Source organism: Mya arenaria, chromosome 15 (genome assembly GCF_026914265.1).
Source record: "Mya arenaria isolate MELC-2E11 chromosome 15, ASM2691426v1".
Classification (NCBI taxonomy): Eukaryota; Metazoa; Mollusca; class Bivalvia; order Myida; family Myidae; genus Mya; species Mya arenaria.
The window spans coordinates 34,542,103-34,563,240 of record NC_069136.1 but is presented as its reverse complement, the minus strand read 5'-3'; the positions used below and the strand labels follow the sequence as shown (position 1 = coordinate 34,563,240).

Here is a 21,138-nt window from a genome sequence, read left to right as displayed (position 1 = left end):
GAGCTTCACATTTCCCTGAAAACATCTTCATAAACTATGCTTATAATTGTGTAGGTCTTTATCGGAGCATATTGTTTTGAAACTGGTGAAATTTAAGCAAGCTAATTTTACTTGAATAAACTTTCAAGGACATGCATATTGTGTTGTTATTGAAATTAACGAATACAATTTTGAATTGCGTTACCCTCATTTAATATATAGAATTTAAATTTCTTTTCCGACTATACCTAGAAATATTTTTGAAAGTCTTACAATGCATAAAACACATATTTACATGTTCAATTTGTCACAATTCTACGTCAGATTGATCCTTTTATTGATCATATCATATATAAACTCACATGATAAATAACGCTATCGCACAAGCGACCTTTATAAACACTGTAAATGTAAATGAGACGTCATTGCACAGTGGACATATCTGAATAGAAAGTAGATATCTTTCGAGTAATAATATTTTACCTGGAAGCGAATGCACAGTGAACTATACTTAAACGAAAGTAGATTGATATTTGTATAGTCACAGCTGATAAACATGTTCGGAAGAATTTTTACAAGTTTTATACATAAGTGGATAACTAACAAGCATGAACACATTCAGGAATGTGGTAGTGACGCCGTCGGTGGAAGAATCGGGAGCAAGTGTGAACCTTGTCGTCGTCGGGACAGGTCAGAGGTGGCTTCGTTGTTCTGTAATACATGTAAGGTATATCTATGCGATGACTGCTTTGATGTACACAAGGGACACATGACTAACGCAGATGAACATGATATCATGGCTGCCCATGAAGCCTGTGTCAAGCCAGATGTCGATATGAAGGGACTAGATCAGTGTTTAGAACATAAACGCGTGTTCATGTTTCACTGTGCAGACCACGAAGATTTGTGTTATGAAATATGTGCCTTTTTCTCGTCATCGAAGATGCAATAATATCCACGAAATAGCAAAGGTGGCTAAGAATGTGAAATGTAATGAAAGGGAAAATATACGTGCGTCCATTATCACTGCCTCAGAAGTTATAATGAAATGCGAGGACGATCAATTGAACAACGTTTCGAGAGACGAAGAAATCTTTAACGAAATTAATATTTACAAAGAAGACTTATTAACGAAAATTAAGAAAGCAAAGGCGCGAATTGTCAGCGAAATGACTAACCATAATGCACAGGAAGATGAGCGTCTAAATACGAGAAGAAATGCGGCTGAAAACCTGAAGAAGGAACTTGACACGCACTTGGCAATGTCGGATAGCGTTCGCGAGAATGGAACGGAAACGGAAATGTTCATTCTTAACCACATTCTTAAAAGGATGCAAGACAAAGCATCACAAATTCTGAACACTTTGTTGAAGAATGATTACACCGTTAAAGTGGGACTAGAAATCAACGAAAACATTTTGAAAATAAAAACTACTGATGTGAAATTATTCTCATTAAATGAAACACAAGAAAACTCTAAAAATGTGAACAAGATTCAACAACGGGCGGTGAGTCTGGAGCTGTTGAAAACCATGAACATCTTCAAGAGAGGAGACGACGAGATGCAGCCGTTGTTTACTGGGCTAAACTTCCTACCGGACGGGAAAATGGTCGCCGTGGATAACATGAACTGTAAATGTTTTATTTTGAGTGACACATTAAAGAGGTTCGACACATTTTATAAATTTAAGACAAATCCTCGTGACGTAACTTCTTACTGTGATAAGAATATTGCAGTAACCGTCAGTGACGGAGATATCCGTTCCATCTGCCTTTTGACAGTGGGCAGTGACAACACGATCACGCTGATGAAGACGCTGACCACGTCTACCAAATGCTTCTCCATCTGTCCCCTGAACGACCGAACGTTCTTAGTGAGCACTTATGACGACCAGAGCCCTGCACGAATGATTGACGTAGACGGCAATGAAAGCGACTTTGATTACGTGAAGTTTTCGAGAAAAATCTATAAAAATTGGGAAAGTCTCTGTTCCTACGTACCATCCAGGGATACTCTTGTCCTTACAGACAGGTATACTCACACAGTTTACATGTACGACACCGTGACCGGCAACAACACGGAGGTAAAAAATGACCGGATACGAGAACCCAGAGGCACCTGTGTATGTCCCGATGACTCCGTGTTTGTCTGCATTAAGAACACGAACTCCGTCATCCAGATATCGTCCGACGGGGAGATATTGGCGTCATGTGACGTCGACATGGAATATCCGTTCGCCGTTTCCGTCTCCAGTGATGGCTCGAAAATGGCCGTGACCAACTGTTTGATAGGCGGTATGAAACTGAAACTGTTTAAAATAAAACAATAAACGAAACTTTGTCAAGATTAGTAATAAATACAAGTGTAATGTATTATATGTTATGAAAGTAAATAATTATAACTTTCTGTTTTAAAATTGTATGTGAATAGTTTGTAAATAAGATTCGTGTAGTATTACGATGTATTTTTAAAACAACGATTATTTGTCTTGTAGTTATATGTTTATAAAATAAGTATATGTCTAAATATTATTGATTGCAAAATTATAAAACAATCCTAGGACAGAAACCATACTTGGGTACGAACACAATTTACGATTAAGATTTTTTATGAAACGCCTTCCAGAGTATTGTATTTACGGAAGCGTCAGGTGAACTTCAACAAACAAAATACATGTCCTCAATAGAAATAAATAGTATAAAACTGCGATTATTATTGTATTGTATGTGTACATATACTATTAGTTTACCTGTGCGAGTCGTTGCTGATGTTGCTACTAAAATTATGTAAAACTCGCGCTTCGTGTTCGTGTATTATTTCAATCACCATGGTAGTAGGTGCATTGCTTATAGCTTTATAGCTGAATATCATGTTATTATGATAGTAATAATAATGTCATGTCGATGAACATCTTTTATATCATTTATTTAACAAAATTGCACAGGGCAATATTCTAAGCTTGTATATTAGGAATGCAAACGATTGGCAAAATTGATATTCGAAAATGTGGTAATTTTTCGATCGAATATTCGAATATTCTAATAGTTTAAAACTTTATGTATATTTAGTATATATACGCAAAATATTAAACTATTAGTACCTATCCTCACAGAACAGTTATTACAAACGAGAACATTTTCAACAATTATTCGTTGTGACAATATAATGCAAAAGCAGTTAATCGAACAACCATTCAATAACGTGTCCTTTCCAATCATATTCAATGCATTATGCTGCTGTTGCTGCTGCTGCTGGTGATGATGATGATGTCGGTGGTGGTCGTGATAATCTCGATAACTGTTTTATTTATAAACATGTTTGCTCCTGAATTTACTGCTGATAAGCTCCTTCTTTTTACTCCTGAATTTGACTCCTGTAAAGACCCCGCCTGTTAAGTTGTTCATGCTTCACGATTTTTTCATTCCTTGCTCTTGTATATAAAGAAAGTTTGTTTGGATAATGGTCACTTTTTGTTTTACTCAATTGCTCGTGTCATGCATATGGATGTATTTTGTTGCTTCGATTGATTTTAAAGTTAATGAAATAAAAGATAAGTAAATAATATAAGAATTGTTTTATTGCGTTGCGAATAAACATAAGTTGCTTCTCAATGAGGTGTTATTAAATAGAGTCTAATTCGATGCATTTGATAATGAAAACAAATATATAATCGTTACGTCGAAATGTCATAGCTAGAGTGCAAATGTCGAAATGTCATAACAAATGTTTCAATATGGAAATGTCATAACAAAGGATTCAATATCGAAATGTCATAATAAAGGTTTCAATATGGAAATGTCATAGCAAAGGATTCAAAATGGAAATGTCATAATAAAGGTTTCAATATGGAAATGTCATATCAAAGGTTTCAATATGGTAATGTCATAGCACAGATTCCAATATGGAAATGTTATAGCAAATGATTCAATTTGGAAATGTCATAGCAAATGTTCCAATATGGAAATGTCATAGCAAAGGTTTCAATCTGGGAATGTCATAGCAAAGGTTTCAATATGGAAATGTCATAACAAAGGATTCAATATGGAAATGTCTTGCAATGGTTTCAATATCGAAATGTCATAACAAAGGTTTCAATATGGAAATGTCATAACAAAGGATTCAATTTGGAAATGTCATAGGAAAGGTTTCAATATCAAAATGTCATATCAAAGGTTTCAATATCGAAATGTCAAAGCAAAGGTTTCAATATGGAAATGTCATAGTAAAGGATTCAATATAGAAATGTCATAGCAAAGAATTGAATACAGAAATGTCATAGCTAAGGTTTCAATATGGGAATGTCATAACAAAGGTTTCAATATGGTAATGTCATAACAAAGGTTTCAATATGGAAATGTCATAACAAAGGTTTCAATATGGTAATGTCATAGCACAGATTCCAATATGGAAATGTTATAGCAAATGATTCAATTTGGAAATGTCATAGCAAATGTTCCAATATGGAAATGTCATAGCAAAGGTTTCAATCTGGGAATGTCATAGCAAAGGTTTCAATATGAAATGTCATAACAAAGGTTTCAATATGGTAATGTCATAGCACAGATTCCAATATGGAAATGTTATAGCAAATGATTCAATTTGGAAATGTCATAGCAAATGTTCCAATATGGAAATGTCTTGCAATGGTTTCAATATCGAAATGTCATAACAAAGGTTTCAATATGGAAATGTCATAGCAAAGGTTTCAATATGGAAATGTCTTGCAATGGTTTCAATATCGAAATGTCATAACAAAGGTTTCAATATGGGAATGTCATAGCAAAGGTTTCAATATCGAAATGTCATAGCAAAGGTTTCAATATGGAAATAAAAAAGGATACAATATAGCAAAGGTTTTTATGTATGTATATGTATACACTGTTTCAATGATTACTGTTATAAACAAGTGATACTGAGAAACCGCTGTCGATGCATGTTTTGGGGTTTTAATGAGGTTGTTCACGATGGTACCTAAATACTGATGGAGATTGCTATGAGGCAGAAACCCCCTTTTAAGTACGCTATATTCAGAGGCTTGTAGTAAGTATATCAAATATTAAGGTAATCATTTTACTTCTTTAAGAACAAGTTACAATACAAAACTAGGATAAGGAATATTTCATAAGTATTTAAAAAAAACAGAACAAATAAAAACACCTAAAAACTGTTATCTTCAGATGTGGCGCAAATAAATCTACAAAATTATTTGCATTTCATCATTTTTAACATGTACATGTATATGTTTACTGTTGTTGTTTTCTTTTCTGAGAAAAGTGAAATCACAGCACTATGGCATCGTGATTATGACATCATTTTAATGAAATTCATTAAGTTACTACAGTGTTGCATATTTATTTTTTTAAATCAAACTTGGCCTAGTTTTCAGTGCAACACTTTTATGTAACTCAAGTTAGTACAGTGTTGCATAAATGTAAATAGTCAAATTAAAATACGACTTTCGGACAACTTTTCATTTTAAGTACTTAAAAATCAATATTTTTCAAAAATATTTTTATGACAGATGGAAAACTGTTAAAGCATGTGAAAAATGCAAAAACATCATTTTGTAAAAAAAAATGGAGTTACGACACTATTGCGTTGAGCCCTCGATATGTATCTTTGAGAAACGAAAAAGTCAATGCAATTTCCAGTGGATGATCAATGACGAAGTTATTGAAATAGTTGAGGATTTCACTTATTTAGGTATCAATTTTACAAACACGCGCAACATGTGTTTTGCTGCAAAAAGTTAAGTGAGCAGGCTCTTAGAGCATATACTAGCTTACTTTCCGTTTTTAGTAGAGTCCCTCTTGATGTTAAAACTAAGCTAGCTCTTTTTGATTCACTCGTGTTGCCCATACTCACGTATGGTTCGGAATTATTGGGCGTATATGGTTATAAAGAAATAGATAACCTACATCTTAAGTTTTGTAAGCTTGTATTAGGGGTTAAACCACAAACATCTAATGTGGCTTTTTTTGTGAACTTGGACGTTTTCCGTTGTCAGTTATATGTTAAGTAAGATCATAAAATTTTTGGACTAATGTAATGAGAAACCCTGATTCATTAATTTACCAGATGTTTGAAAGTCATAGGAACGTTTTTGTAAATTCTAATGCAAATGTGTATTATAGCTCTCTTAAAAGGCTGTTGAATAATCTCGGTTTTGGAAATATACTTGATGACTTTAAGCATGAAGCATGATACATTATCAAATCAACCAAAGATGAGATATTTTTGTATGTATGAAAATAGCTTTGTGCATGAATATTACATAGATATTGTAACCAACGAAAAATATAGAAAAGAACTATCTCGATTTAGACTTTCATCGCATTCACTGTATATAGAACCTGGTAGATATGATAATGTAAATAGACATGATAGATTATGTAAACTCTGTACGCTAAATGTTTTAGAATCAGAATATCAATTTCTTTTATGTTGCAGTGCATACTCAGAATTAAGAATTAAATATTGTATAAGGTCAAGTTGGCCATCTCAGGCACATTATGTTAAATAGAAACCGTAAACAGGTTAACGATCTTGCAAAATTTGTTTTCTATGCTATGAAACTAAGAAATGAAAAGTTACAAGAATTAGCTGCTTCTTAATAAATAAAAATTTAACGTGTAGAGTATTTTAATATAGACCAGTAAAATTATAATGTTAATCATGTAAATACAAAAGATTTTTTTGCTTAATGTTGTATTACTTATTTAATTTTATTTATGTTTGCTTGTATGTTTATTGTTTGTCATGTTACTTGTACTTCTTGGCCATAATTTATGGTAATATTTGTAAATGACCCAAGGCAAATTTGCCGATATGCCAATAAATCTGATTGATATAAATGAAATTGTGCAGTTCTGTTTGTATTTATTTCATTGAAAACAATGAAATCGGCATGACATGTGTGTACAGATAATAAAACACCAACCTTTCTCAGATATGAAGCAACCTCTCGTGGGGAATTTCGCATGTCAGCCATTTTATAGAAAAAATAAAGATTATGCTCTTTGCAAAATAAATATTTAATGAAATACAGGGAGAACTCCTGTTGAATTGTGATATTGAAGCTAAAATATTAATGTTTGATGTTTTAAAAAAAACTCCCTTGAATATATAGTACGTTTACTTGTGTCAGTTGTCACGAGATTGTAATCATCACTTCACGTGGACATCCGTAATTACCACGTTGTTGAGTAAAGAGGTGGACAACTTTAACTTATTACCGTCGTAAAGTGAGAAATGTGTCTCAAATTAATTTAAACACTTTAATTAGGGTAATTAATTAGTAGGTATCGTTTGAAGCAGTAGAAACCTAGTGGTGTTTTTTTTCTCTCCGGGAACTGAAAACTAGATACCGAAATATACTGTTGCTTGTTGTATAGGATTGGAACCAGTCGAAACTTGATTTCAAGATTTCACGATGTCTTTTATCTGCTGAAAGGAACTGTAGAAACAGAAATTCAAGAGTGAAAATATTCTGTGTAAGTTGTATTGTAAGAATTTGTATACTGCAATAATCCGTTGTACAAGAATATACTTTTAAATACGCTGTCAAATGCTGCAATGGAAGTGTGTGTAGATGAGGGGCGTGTATCAGTAAATTGTTGTTTGGCTTAACCTGGTCACGATGGAAACAAATTAAGATCATACCAAAAACTTAAATTTGATTGAAAAGTTGAACACTATGTAAATCTATTATTGCCGTTTAGTTATAGACTGCAAAATGCAGCAGTAATGCTAAAGACAGGTTTATATGAAAGAGTAGATGTTTGTGATAGAACATGTCCATTCTGATATATTGGGATAGAAGATAAAAATGCACGTGTTACTTGATTATTCGACACTAGCTGAAATTCGTCAGTTACTCCTTCAAGAAGCTAGTAATGTTAATGCCATGTTCAACCCGTATAATGATATTGAAAAACTTTGCTTCCTCTTATCTGATAAGAATGTTGTACAATGAATTGTCAAATCCTGCCTAAAAAAACGTCTTGTATTGTCTTCTGTTGAAATAAGGAATAATTTTTACAGTACAGAACAGTTTATTTGTTCACGTTAACAATTTAGTTTTTGTGCCATATAAATGCATTTGAACAAACCAATCTACAAGACATAAGTAATAAATAGTGGCATAAATCTTAGATACAATATATCACTGCATTAAATGTAATGCACATGTCTTTGTAGCTTAGTATAAATGTTTCAGATTTAGTTTCTTGTGACAGTAACTGTAAAAGTTCATACAAATTACGTCGAGGTGAACAGTAATGCTTTATATATTTCACTCTAAGTTGTTTGTAAAAAGGACAAATAGAGATAAAATGGAGCATATCTTCAGTAACCTTTGCATTACAAATATAGCATAGTGTGGATTACACGCAAATATATTTCTATTTTATTGTGGCCATACCTTCCTGTATGGACTCGTGGTCTTTGAGCAGACAGGCCTAGTTTTGTAAGGGCAACTCTAAGGTGCCCTGAAATAATAGTTTCAAAGCACGGTTTAATATCAAGTGAACTTTTGACATGAACATATAAAGTCAGCACACGATTGTCATTCATTTTGTCATGCCATCTTTGCAATATATCATCAATTACTCTTTGTTTAAAAAATGATATAAGAACATCAGTATCTAAATTGGCAATTTTTATAAAATTCTAAATATCAATACCTAGCTAAAATTTAACTAACGTTAGCAAACAAGGTTGGTTTATTGTTTAGAAAATTCAAACGGTTATAATTGTGTTGTGTTTTTTTATTACAAATTACGCAATTAATCTTACATTTAAGAATCAACAGTTTAGCATTCCCTAAATATAATGTGACTTTTAAAACGGCCAGATTTACAAATTATCCAATAGAGGAGTTATTGGCATTCCAAATAAAACGGACCAAACAAAATAATATCTAGGAATGATAATGTGAATAGACACATGATCCAGCTTTTGACAAATTAGGGTCTTATGTGCAGCTGAAACTCAAAGTGGTTAATTTCGCCTGTATTTCTTGGCGTGATTCAGCTTTTTTTATTGCTTGGATATATTCAATTAAAGCCTTTGAAGAAGTGACGACTTGTAATATGATGGGAAATAATTACTTTGGGATATCTAAAATCAATTATGTACCATTTTTGATGTAGGCTTTTTTAGATATAAATAAGGGTATACGTTATAGGGTAATGGGACTATGTATACTAGTCGGATGTTTGCTGTATCAATCGTTTCACTATGCATCCAATCTATAAAACGTCGAAAAGAATATCAGCAAATTCAAATTGACTTGACTAAATGAATGCCTCTTTTGCGTGCGTGCGAGGGGTTTTGTTATGAAATGTGCGAGCACTGACAGGTAATCAAGGGTCTTACAAAAGTAATCGTTGCACTGCACCGCATATTACAGTTGAACTCAACTACAGGCCTTGTCGGACACATCGGTATCTACATAACTGCTACATTTTCGATGAGCCTAAATGGGGCACTGTTGGTCAGAATATGTTCATGTTCAAAGCTGCAATTAACTCCAATATTCTTGCAATACAGGTATTGTTGGTCAGGACATATTTAAAGCTTCATGTACCTTCAATAGATTTTCAAAACGGACAGTGTTCGCCAGAACGTGTTCAAAGCTTCATTGACCCTCAATATACTTGCTATAAGGACAGTATTAGTGAGAACCAGTTCAAAGCGACAGCTAGCTACAATACACTTGCAATACGGGCAGTGTTGGTCAGAACATGTTCAAAGCTACATTGACCTTCATTATACTTGCAATACGGGCAGTGTTGGTCAGAGCATGTTCAAAGTTACATTTACCTTCAACATACTTGCAATACGGGCAGTGTTGATCAGACCACGTTCAAAGCTACATTAACCTTCAACATACTTGCAATACGGGCAGTGCTGGACAGAACGTTTTCAAAGCTACATTGACCTTCAATATACTTGCAATACGGGCAGTGTTGGTCAGAACATGTTCAAAGCTACATTGACCTTAAATATACTTGCAATACGGGTAGTGTTGGTCAGAGCATGTTCAAAGCTACATTTACCTTCAACATACTTGCAATACGGGCAGTGTTGATCAGACCATGTTCAAAGCTACATTAACCTTCAACATACTTGCAATACAGGCAGTGTTGGTCAGAAAAAGTTCAAAGCTACATTTACCTTCAATATACTTGCAATATGGGCAGTGTTGGTCAGAACATGTTCAAAGCAACATTGACCTTCAATATAATTGCAATAAGGGTAGCTTTGGTCAGATCTTGTTGAAAGCTTGATTTGCCTTCAATACATTTAAAATACGTACAGTGCTGGTAAGAACATCCTTGCACACATATGTTGGCCCGCTGTCGGGCCGATATGGAACATTTCATCGACATTGGTATTTTTATCGGGCCGATGCCGGATATGCAACACGGCTCAACATGGGGCCGATGTCGGCATAAGGGTTTAACGCCGAGGTATGGCCAACATTATGCCAATATTCAATTCCTACATAAGAAAACAAGCAATTTGATATTTAATACAATTTGTTATTATCATTGCTTCAAATAGTCAAACAAATAGTGTTTTAACAGAATGTGGATAATAATCCCACATGGCCAAATGAATCATCAAAATGTCCACGTTATAAGATACATACATGCCATAATGTACACAGATTTATCATGTTCTTTATGAAAACATTGGAATTCTAAATCTATTTGAAATCTTAATATCTGCTTCATAATTTTCACAAAACTATATTATGAATGTTCAACAAAGCATTACTATGTTACAGTTATAACCAATTTTCATTAATAAAACAAGTGTTTGAATCACATTATGAAAGTAAAACACAAAAAGGCTTGAAAGATATTCAACAGTAAAATTAAGTGCAACATATTCAGACTAAAATGAATTAAATATATATTACAGTACATTTTCAAATCTCAACATATGTCAAGTTAATAAGTACTTGAATAATAATATTCTTTGAATTATGAACTGAATAAAAATATAAACAGAAGTAAACAAGTTGAGATTAATGTGCTTTTTGACAGTATATTGACGTGTTATTTAACTGTCAGTGTATAAATGAACAACAAAATAAGACTAGATATAAGAATCAATTCATTGAACAATATATAAGGAAAAAAATCCAGCATTAAACATTTAGGGTATGATATCTTGTAGATTGTTAGTTTTTCATTCTGCGCTCTCAGCCAACTGCGCCTGCCTCCTTTCCCTCCTTTTTTACTATTAAACAAAGGATTTGGAAGGGTATATACCCGTACAGATGCGTGTAACTGTTCGGGGAAATGAAGATAATGCCCTCAATGACCTCGATTGTGTCGCCACAGGTAATTCTTCATCCTCATCTGATTAAAACCCTCTTGCTCCGACAAAACATCATATGAGTAATTAACATTTTGTGTTATACCAACAAATGCATTTATTGCTAAATCCTGATAATTTTCCCCTTTGGTAACTTTAAAGTTTGGCATAGTCTGTTTGCTTTTTCTTAATATAAAAAAGCCTTCATGACCAACCCTTTAATCATAGATTTACATCTCATTCAATGAAACATATGTACACATAAGTATTATAAACTGGTATGCGTCACATTAATTACAAAACTGCATGCATGCCACCATGACGGACTAATATAGTATGAATCAGTTCAACATAAATGGTTACATTGCTTGATCTCCTACAGCGCTTTGGTCGTCTAATTCCTCATCTTCAGATTTTGCAGTCGTCCCCAGACCAGTATTCATTCCTGTTTTCTGTAGCTTTGATCGAACGGTAGCATAGGATATTGTAAATTAAAATGTGTGTCATTTATGATTTATAATGCGATAACAAATCTTTCTGTCTAAATTAGTTTACAATGGCAGCAGATAAATTGCTGTTTAAACCAAACCAAAACATCATATTATACTAAGCTCTTGTGTGCTGATAACATTACACTACTTATATGTTGTTTTATTTAAGTAAAAAAAACATGTACACATTTCCATTACGTGACATTCCTGCCTTGTTTTGTACGCTTCCTGTCAACCTTGGGATCATCCTTTGGCATTGACTCTGGGCCTTTTTACAGGGCAATCTTCTTTTTTTGACAACTGGACTGCTCTCTGTAGTTTTTTTTTTATATAATTGTTATTTTCTTAAGGTAACATTGCACAAACGTAAACTTAAATATAAATATATTTTAACGCGGGATAAGCGGGCATTATTGGATAGCGGTGAGATAATTATAAATTGTTTGTGTGTTCCTGGAGTGATATTCCAATGCGTGACTCGAAAAAGATGATATATTTTTAAATGATTTGAGGGTTTTTTTCTGGAGAAAGATTACAAAGCGTGAATCGATGTACTAGTTATAGTAAATAAATTGTTCTGAATGTTTTAAGTACTCCTGGCTTGCGATTCCCAGCTGTGATTCGAAAGTGATACATTGAGCCTTCCATTTCTCTGAAAAAAATATTCATACTCTATCCTAATATATATTTTATTGTTATTCAAGTTCCAATTTTATAGGCCTTGTTAGCAATACAATACTGTTTATGGGGGCGTTCAAGATAGTTCATGTTCACGACATCTCGATTCGAAATTGGTATAAATCTAGCAAGCTAACGTTCTTGCTTGAATAAACTTTCAAGGAAATGCATATTATGTGGGCGTTATGAAACTAATGATAAAAACAATTGAATTGCTTTACGCACATAAAAAAGTACATTTCTTTTCCGTGTACAGCTTACAATATTTTCAAAGTCATACAACACATAATGCATATAATATTAACGTCAATGCGATCCAATTTTACGTCAAATGAAAATTTCATTGATCATATACTTATTAACGTACATGATATTTAACGCTTTCTCACAACCGACCTGTAAACATAGTACATGTACATGAAACGTCACTGCACAGTCAACATATCTTAATCGATAATAGTCTTTCGATTGGTAATATTTTACCTTAAGGTGAATGAACAGTGAACTATACTAAAACGAAAGTAGTATTTGTATAATCATAGCGGATAAACAGGAACGGAAGATTTATACAAGTTTTATACATAAATGGTTGTACACTTAACAATAAAAACATGGCTACCGGAGGAATGGATGAACACGTACAGGAATGTGGTAGTGACATCGTCGGCGGAAGAATCGGGAGCAAGTGTGAACCTTGTCGTCGTCGGAACAGGTCAGAGGTGGCTTCGTTGTTCTGTAATACATGCAAGGAATATCTATGCGATGACTGCTGTGATGGACATAAGATATACATAACAAACGTAGATGAACATCATATCGTGGCTGCCCATGAAACCTGTGTCAAGCCAGATGTCGATATGAAGGGACTGGATCAGTGTTGCGAACACAAACGAGTATTCATGTTTCACTGTGAAGACCACAAAGATTTGTGTTGTGAAATATGTGCCTTCTCTCGTCATCGTAGATGCGATAATATCAACGAAATAGCAAAGGTCGCTAAGAATGTGAAAAATGTTGAAAGGGACAAGATACGTGCATCCATTATTACTGCCTCAGAAGTTATAATGAAATGCAAAGACGATCAATTAAACAACGTTTCGCGAGTGGAAGAAATCGTTAAAAAAATTGATGTTTACAAGGAAGACATATTGACGAAAATTGAGGAAGCCAAGGCGCGAATTGTCAGAGAAATGACGAACCATAACACATTGGAAGACGAACGTCTTAAAACGAGGAGAAATGCGGCTGAAAACCTGAAGAAAGAACTTAACAGGCACTTGGTAATGTCAGATAGCGTTCACGTGAATGGAACGGAAACGGAAATATTCATTCTAAACCACATTCTGAAAAGGACGCAAGACAAGGCAGCACAAACACTGAAAACTTTATTGAAGAATGATTACACCGTCAAGGTGGGACTAAAAATCCACGAAAATGTTTTACAAATAAAAACTACTGATGTCGCATTATTCTCATTATATAAAACACAAGAGCCAAAAACACAATCTTTGAATGGAGACGATGTAATGAACTCAGCAAAAATCTCTTTAGAAGAGACACAAACAAACCAACATACGCCGGTGAGTCTGGAGCTGTTGAAAACCATGGAGCTCATGAAGACAGGGGACGACAAAACGGAGCCGTTTGTTACTGGGCTGGACTTCCTGCCGGACGGGAGGGTAGTTGCCGTGGATGACTTCAACTGCAAATGTTTTATTTTGAGTGACACGTTGATGAGGTTTGACGCATTTTATAAATTTAAGACATCTCCTAGGGACGTAACTTCTTACTCTTATAGGAATATTGCAGTGACCGTCAGTGCCGGAGATATCCGAACCATCTGCATTTTGACAGTGGGCAGTGACAACACGATCACGCTGATGAAGACGCTGACCACGTCCACCTACTGCGACTCCATCTGTCCCCTGAACGACCGCACGTTCGTAGTGAGCACTTATAACGATCCGCGGTCTGCCAGGATGATTAACGTGGACGGCAAGGAGAGCGACTTTTACAACGTAAAGTTTCCTGGCAAGACGTATAAGGCTGGTGAAAGTCAATGTACCTACATACCATCCCGGGATACGCTTGTTCTTATTGACAGGTTTGCTCACACAGTTTACATGTATAACACTGTAACCGGCAAGGGTAGTTAGGTTATAGATGACCGGATACGAGAACCCAGAGGCGCGTGTGTGGGCCCCGGTGACTCCGTGTTTGTCTGCAGTGAGAACACGAAGTCCGTCTTCCGGATATCGTCCGACGGGGAAACATTGACGTCATATGACGTCGACATGAAGTATCCGCATGCGATTGCCGTCTCCAGTGATGGGTCGAGAATGGCCGTGAGCAACAATGTGAAAGGAGTGGGAAAACTGAAACTGTTTAAAATAATGCAATAAAGGTGTTTTATTAAAGCTCTGAAATAAATTAAAGTATATTGTGTTGATATGATTTTTTTTTTAAATAATTTATTTAAAAGACATTAACCACATCTAGGTCTTAGGTACGCACACAATTCCTTAATGAAACGCCTTCCAGAATATTGTATTTACTGAAGCGTAAGAGGAACATTAGCAAACATAATACATGTTCTCAATAGAAATAGATAGTTTTCATCTATTATGTTTTATTGCATTGCATGTGCAAGTATACTATCATCATATTACTCATTATAGAAACACAGAACTAGAACATTTACAGTGTATCGTTGTTACAATATAAAACAGTTAATCGGGTAACTCCTTTCGCATCACTTTCTATGCATTATCATGATGCTACTGCTACTGCTGCTGCTGCTGCTGCTACTACTACTATTACTACTACTACTACTACTACTACTACTACTACTACTACTACTACTACTACTACTACTACTGCTGCTGCTGCTGCTGCTGCTGCTGCTGTTGCTGCTGCTTCTGCAGCTGCTGAAGTTACTGATGCTGATGCCGCTGATGGTGTCGGTTGTTATCGTGAGCATTTTGATATCCATAACTCGACTCCTGTAAAGCTACCCGCCAATTAAGAGTTTTATGCTTCTCGATTTTATTATTTCTTGCTTAAGTGTAAATAGGATATCTGTTTGAAATGCAGTCACTCTTTTTACATTTAATATTGTTTGTATCATGCATATGGGTTTATTTAGTTACCTAATACTAATTAGAAGATTGTTTTCTTTTATTAATAATGAAGAACTTGAAATATAAAATTGTATATGTTATTCGAGTTATTTCCTTGTGTTGCGGTTAAAGAAAGTTGCTTCTCAATGTGGTGTCATTAAATACAGTCTATCTCTATGAAATTGATTTATTAATGAAAACAATTATATAATCGTAACGTCGAAATTTCATTGTCAAGATTTCAATGTTGAAATGTCATAGCCAAAGTTTCAATATCGTAATATCATAGCTAAAATGAAAACGTCGAAATGTCAAAGCCCAAGTTTCCATGTCGAAATGTCATACTCGAAGTGTCAAAGACAGTATATATGTCATATGCACAAGTGATAAGGTCAATGCATGAATTAGAAAACTCTACCGCAGTGGTGTTTTGTGGTGGTGATGGTGGTGATGATGGTGGTGATGTAGTTGTGGTGCTTCTGCCGCTGCTGATTATAACTATGTTTATAATGATGCTACACTGCAGCTGCTGCTGCTGATGATGATGATGATTATAATGGTTTGGTAGTGGTGGTGATGTTGAATGTAAATGATGATGATGATGATGATGATGATGATGGTGGTGCATGTTTTCAAAGAACATATTCAAATTTGACCATTCCATATTTAAATATTTCTAGAAAAGTGATATTTAAGGAATGAATTGCGGGAGTGATGTCATTATCGAGGAATGAACGCAATTGGTCTGGTCAAAGTGTGTGGAGTTCGAGGGATCTGATATGTCTACAAAGTAGCATAAAATTACATTTATATGAGCCTTTATTTGTAGTAAGAGAAACATACATCCAATAGTATATGCACTCAAAACTGGCTAAGTCAAAGTAGTCGGGACCTCAAGAAATACTTTGAGATAGCGAACATTCGATATAACCGAAATACGAATATTGTCTTACTTTACCCAACACAATCGAAACAAATTCGAAATAACCAGAACGTCTAGATCTCAGAGTTCGACATAGCGAATTTGGACTAAATATGTCTCAATATTAAAGGCGCATAATATATTGATGGTAAAATGTTGTTGTTGTTTTTTGTTTGTTTGTTTTAAATTTCATGCATTATCGTATTTAACTGATTTGAATATATTGTGAATATAATGATTAAAAAAAAAATGCATTTTATTTAGGTACAGATAAAATATAAGCGATATGTTGACGCTATTAGAGAATATGTGGCCACGTAGCTATTAATCTAAATGATGTATCAACCTTTTTCATGCGTCTTTAAAAACCAAAACCTGCTTGTTCTGATAATCTAATAGAATATTGGATAAGTAAACCTAACTAACAACTGACGTTTTAAATCAATAAAAACAATTAAAGTGTGGGCGTTTATAGTTTTCATGATAATTCATGAGTTGGCGTGGTATTCCGATATATGATGTTTAATCAAATCATTTTAACTGGGATAAAAAAAAATTTGGTTCGCGAGGAAAGCCATCACAGTTTTATTGATTATAGAAAATGAAAAAACCCGAAGAAAACTAATGTTGATATTGTCACTTATAAAGAGGAAGTTAATTTATGCGTATCAATAAGAAAGGTTATAACTCATATCGAGTTTTAAAAGACGTTTTCCAAATTTATTTCTTTTATAAACTCACTTAGTTAAAATGTTATCTAAATTGATTATACCTCTTTTGTCTACAATGGTAAAATCCAATTACCCGAAAAAGAGATATATTTTTACTATCAGAAACATTTTCAATCTTTTTGAGACGTGACCAAGAGAAAATGCACTGTCAGGTCATGTGACCGTAGTGATATTTTGAATGCCATATAAGGGCAAATAACATAATATATCGAGGAAATATATCGAGGCGACAGTAAGCTAGAAAAATCATCGTTGGCATAAAAAATCAAGTTTCCTCTGTTGGGTTCCATTGGAACCTGTTGGCCAAACACTTAATTTAAACTTAATGCAGAGCGTTGACATATAAGTAGAGCGGAGACATATTATTATATAAATCTAAATGTAGAGCGGAGACATATCAGTAGACCGGAGACATATGCTCTGCTATCAACATGTACAGCGGAGACATATTATCCTATATTATCCTTTCAATCTACATGAGCAGCGGAGACATATCAGTAGAGCGGAGGCATATAATCATTTATTATACGTCACTTTTGTCTACAATTGTAAAATCCCATTACCCGAAAAAGTGATATTTTGACAGGTGACCAAGCGAAAATTCACCGTCAAGTCGTTTGACCACAGTGATATTTTGAATGTCATATAAGGGCGAATAACTGCTTCAATATTTTAGCTAAATCATGACGTAATTGCCTCCGTTTTACACATACAACAGTGACGTCACTATTCAATGTTTACACTAAATCTCAGATGATATGAACTGTCAGTAAGTAAACAATGCAATTTTGTTCTAGATATAATTATTTGTATATGTTATATTTTGTTAATCTTGTTAAACTTGTTTAAGTAAATGAATTAAAATATTTTAAAACTTGTTCTGTACTTTTTTTGTTCAGTATAATAAAATAAATATCATATGGCAGCATGTATGACATTGATATTGTCAACTCTCGAATCAGAATGTCACTCTCGGCTGACGCCTCGGATGGTATCTTACCCTCGGGTTGACAAAATCAATGTCAAACATGCAGCCATATGATATTTATATACAAACATCAAGTAGCTAGTTTCTTTAATAAAAAAATACCATCATATATTTAAGTGTTTAATTTATAAACATAGTGTTAAAGACACACTTCAGATATGTGAGCTACGTACGATGTTGGCGGTGAGTCAGAAAAAGATTGATATGGACCACACGAAAAGGCGCGTATGCGAGTTAATTTCAAGGACATGTTGGTTTCGTCGCGTTATTATTTTCATTTCGATTATTGAGGCAGCTTTAATAGAAGTGAAACAATTTCGGTTTAAGGCAGAACTACACGATTATCACGGTAACGTTACCTATTCAGGTGTTGTGAAGATGCCTAATCGGCTCGGTAGCGCAGTTCGGTACCGCACTCACCTTGACAGCGGATGGTCCCTGATTGAGTCCCGGTCTTGCTATACGTTTTTTCTCAACCGGTGATAGTTAGCGCTCAACGTGGGACCGTGACTGTAAATGTACTGAATATCCTACCAAAGTTTTGTCGGGATCATGTGTACCTTGATCTACATCCTGGAAATTCGGGGACGAAATATACGTTAGTATGTCATAGTTCCTTTACCTATGCTGGTGTTGAGAAGATGAGTTATCGGCCCGGTAATTTGGTCGGTTGTACACATATCTTGACAGAAGGAGGTCACGGGTTCCCGATTCTGTTCTTATATAAGGCCTGTTTTGATGTTTGTATCTCATTCCCTTTTCATTGTCAAAAATGTTATTTAAATGTGGTATTTTATTTATTTGGAAAAACGAAGTACTGATGCTTACAGTTTTATTGTTAAAGTAATTTTATTATTTGTAGTTATTGGTATTCGATAATGTTTTTTGATGATTTTGGATAACCTGGTATCTTATAAATGCACCATAAAACAAATTTGAGAAAATTTAATAATTATCAAGGGAGGGAACTCTTTCTCAGCGCCGAATGTTTAATTGTCCGCCCTTCTTTATTTTGGCGCCTTTCTCACTTGTTCTCCAGTTTAATCCGGTTCGCTCGTGTGTTTTCAAAATTACATATATTTCGTCACATTAAGTCATTAAACTTTCATAATTCTTTAAAAACATGATTTATGTCTGTATGTATGTTATACAAAATGTCTTCTTTGACATCTCAATGCATGACAAATAAAGGTCTTTGAAATCCGTACAGAGTGTTCGTCCATTGATTTGATTTAAACATATTTTATTGCCTTTTTTCTTTCAACATGATCGGTATTTACAAAAAATTACAAAAAGCAAATGGGTTGGACACAAGTTCTAAAAACATTAGTAACGTCTTCCCCATGTTTTTTTTTTCCATTCATAGAGGTATTTTACGCCGAACTGCACATGAATTCGCTTGGTGATCCCCTTTCATATTTCTTAAAATGTAAATTGATTTGATGAGGAACTCTCGTTGTCATGACGGCCAATACATTACAAATATTCTTGCTTTATTTTTTGTATGAACCAGTCTAGTCTAACGACTATATTTATTCACAAAATTATTTCAAATGTACCTATGGTTTAAAGTTGCCCCTGGGATTCTTCTCGACCAAATCCAAGTCACAGAGCATGGTATTTTCTGTGAAGTATCGTCTGATAGATCCATACCAAACTACCTTTAAGTAATGCAGATGTGCGTAGTCACTGTCCGGTGAGTCACTTGTTTAACATAGACTTGCATAACTTAAACTTTAACACATCAAAAATGTGATCATCCAATTCGGAAGGATTTTAGTGTCAATTGTTGCCCTGAAACCTTAGCCGGGAGGAACATTTGAAATAATTTGATAAGCTGAAACACTTAAAAGTATTTATTCCCAAACAAGGCCAATAGGTTTTACACTATTGGTACATTTTATCGCCTGGTAGGCATTTTGGCCCCGCCCTATTTTAAAATAGCTTGCATACATGTATATAAGGACTTCAAATTATTGATTGTACCTTAAAGGGCAAGAGGTTTGATAATTGCTTTGAGGAATCGTCTTGTTGTCCTCTACATAATAACGTTAAAAGTATGTAACAGGGATCAATATACGCCCTAAACCAGATGTCTCTAGCTTAACTTACAATTATATAAAGAAACACTTTAAAGCAGCACTCTCATGACTAAAGATAAGATCGCATTTTCCATAGTTATTGTCGATACTTGATGCTTTATAGCTAAAAATTTCAGCCAATTTTCAGAAACGTTCAATTGTGGGTCATCTTATATGAGTGAATAGATGGCATTGATACCAAAAACAGCTGGTTCTGAAACAAAAAATTAAAACATGTCGAAACTGTCAATCTGTAAGAGTGCAGCTTAAAGAATTCCTTTTTCTTAAATTGCCCGGCAAACAAATTTCAAATAAGGTTTTTGGAATCGATGAGAGTTTCTTCTGCATTTTATGAATGTATGCCCCTTTGGTCATATTGTGAAGAAATCTAAAACAATTACATCAGTCAAATATACTACAACACTTTATTTTTAGTCATCTTTAATTGACCCAGATCATAGAAACTCGTCATGGAATAACCAGGGATGGATCCAGGATTTGAAGTGCCTACGGGCGTTACCTTTTCGCTTTCGCCCCTCCGAAACTGATTTGGTTTAATGTGTTTTTAGACGGTTCCATGTACGCAATGAAACACTTTGGGCATACTTTATAACGTTAATGTTCAAGCGAAAAGTAAACGATTGTTTTTTGGAGAGAAGGGGTGTAAACTCTAAATGATTTTAAGGTAATCATTAAATAATCTATGTAAAATTACTGAAGACTAATTTACTGAGGTCAATCATACGTTTATGCTTGTATGCTATATTATATACATTTCACGCAGATTGTAAAGTTTCATAATCTGAGCTTGTTTAAA

General features: G+C 34.3%; 2 pseudogenes; both read left to right on the top strand.

The window, feature by feature from the left end:
• Positions 1 to 748: 748 nt before the first annotated feature.
• LOC128219319 (uncharacterized) lies at positions 749 to 2,309 on the top strand (annotated as a pseudogene).
• A 10,727-nt stretch (positions 2,310 to 13,036) lies between these two features.
• Positions 13,037 to 15,274, top strand: LOC128220001 (uncharacterized; annotated as a pseudogene).
• The last annotated feature ends 5,864 nt before the right edge of the window (positions 15,275 to 21,138 follow it).